This window comes from Ruditapes philippinarum, unplaced genomic scaffold, assembly GCF_026571515.1.
Source record: "Ruditapes philippinarum isolate M1 unplaced genomic scaffold, ASM2657151v2 ctg1214_1_1_1_1, whole genome shotgun sequence".
Taxonomy (NCBI): Eukaryota; Metazoa; Mollusca; class Bivalvia; order Venerida; family Veneridae; genus Ruditapes; species Ruditapes philippinarum.
Genome location: NW_026862965.1, coordinates 9,761 through 12,274, shown reverse-complemented (window position 1 = coordinate 12,274; position 2,514 = coordinate 9,761). Strand labels below are relative to the sequence as shown.

General features: G+C 32.8%; 1 pseudogene; it reads left to right on the top strand.

The window, feature by feature from the left end:
• The first annotated feature begins 723 nt into the window (after positions 1-723).
• LOC132720802 (uncharacterized) lies at positions 724-2,274 on the top strand (annotated as a pseudogene).
• The last annotated feature ends 240 nt before the right edge of the window (positions 2,275-2,514 follow it).

Genomic DNA, 2,514 nt, shown 5'->3' with positions numbered 1-2,514 from the left:
AAGTGTGTGAGCTAGAACCACCTTTCGTTCAGAATCTCCGTTCTGAAATGTTTAACGTGGTAACCTTTAACATGAATGTCATTATAACAAAGTCACTTTTCAATGTTTTTTTCTGACTTAATAGGGAAGAGGCTTTAGTCTCTTGTGTTTGGAAAATATCACGATTTCTGATGAAAATGTTAAAAAAGGTCCAGCTTGGTACTTGTTACTTAACCTGTACTGAGAGGAAAATAACCTCTAGACTCAATTATCAAGTAATTTTTTCAATATTACTCTCTGACTATGCTAGCAGTTAAATTAAAGGTTTTGTAATTCAAGAGTTACTGCAACTGATTCGATCCTTGGGCGAGAAGAAATTTATCTGTGTGACAAGTAATCTCAAACATTGTGTCTTGTCTTTTGTCAGTATGTGTTTATTCAAAATTAATGTAGGACTCCCTTCGCGCTATGTAATAAGATACAAATGTATGTACACAAGAGTGAGGCAGGTAAATGGAAAGGAATTTTCAATTTAGAAGCAAATTTGAACTGAATTTCAAGTATACATAATACATGTATATGAAAATTAAAATTTTATATGAAAACAGCACAAGGTATATAAAATTTTCTTTTTCTTTTTTTCTGCAGGATTCTGTTCCCAGACCATCCACTCTCAGACATGTTAAAAGTAATGAAATGACGTAGTACAAGCTTTGGACTACCTTTATGCGAATATTATCGACCATGAATGTAACTAAAAGGAAGATGAATGTAGGAACAATGATGCTTGCAATCCATAAAGCTATGAAACATTTTAATCCAAAATTTAAGGCAAAACCAAATCAAAATCTTGAATGCTGGGATAACGTTCTTGCAGGGAAGCATGTGATCGTGACCCTACCAGTTGGTTATGGCAAAAGTCTGATCAGACTTAATACGGGATGTCGGAAATTATGAAAAGCCAGTTGTCATAGTTTTATCACCACTTAACATTATTCAAAGTGAACAGATGGATGTGTTTAAACGGCACTATATTAGTTCATGCAAACTGTCATTTTTGACCAAGATGTTCATTCTGAAAAAGAAGAAAGAGACTTAATTCAGGGTATGAGAAATTTTTTTTGCTCACCCAGAAGACTATTGAACACACATTCTGAAAAAGATCTTTTGACTGATTCTGTGCTCCTGGAAAATTTTGCTGCAGTTGTTATTGATGGGTGCCATATTGCTGAAGAATAGTGGGTAAATTTTATGCAAAAGCTATGTCATTTGGAGATTTGATACCAAATCCTCCTGTTTTATGTAATACTGTGGGGCTTAGGACTAAACTGGCGTGACTAAATTTAAATCAACATTTCCTCACAGTAATTGTTAGTCCTACACACAGGAAAAAACTATCTGTTATCAACAAAGAAAACATAAAACGATGTTCAGTACAAATATTGTTTTATTTCTATAAACAGACATGTAATCTCTGGATGTTTTATATTATTTATCGTATAATCTGGGAACTTAATTGGTTGTTGCAGACTGGTCATTATGTAATGATTTTATTCTACATATCATATCAAGTTACAACTGCCAATTTTAATCATAAGAGATTAATACATGGCAGAGTAGGGCCGAAGGTGATAATCTGCCCGCAAAATGAATAATGGCCCCAATGGCTTCTGCCCGAGGACGTTATTCTTTTCAGGGCCCATTATCACCTTCTGGCACAACTAAGTCGTGTATTAATGTCTTTAATACACTTGGTAGATGTAATAGTAGCATTTACCTAAAAAAATAAAATACTTTGACATTTCTTTCGTTGAAATTCCTGTCTGATGTCTACTGTAAAGTAACTTTTACAGTACAGAGTTGTTTTCTTTTTGTAAGTTCAAAGTCCACTACTGGAGAATCAAGAAGCAAGTTTTATTTCATCTTTTTTGGAATGAATTTGTCGTATAATTTCTTTAAATTTCAATAGTAATAAAACTGTGTGTGTACGAAATATGCTTCAACTCTCATAATGAAATCAAGCGATTCATGCTTAAAACCTACTTTCACTCTTACAGTTAAAATTTGTATGAATAATTTCAGTGGGATAATTTAATAATGATATAGTCACTAATTTCATGTAATTGCAGGGGACAAGAATTTCGAACAGCATTTAGCAAATTGAGAACCCTTCCTGCAATATTTGAGAACATACCATTCCTTGCATTAAGTGGAACATTAACCAGAAAACAAATGAAAAACTTCCGAAATTGCTGAGCTTGAAAAATCCAGTCATAGTTCAAGACAGTCCTGATCGTAGCAATTTTTTTTAGAAAAAGTCATCAAAATTAAAAGTACAGAGTCAATTGAAATTTATGAAGATATTTTTAAAAAAGAATGTGAAAGTTTTCATACATCCCCAACTACATATCCAATTACATTAATGTTTATGTCCTTATATTACATGAGTATATCTGCAGCTTATCTTAAGCACCTGTTTTACAGTTAAAATTACAACCTCAAGCTATGCAGTACTATATTCAAGACAAGACAAGA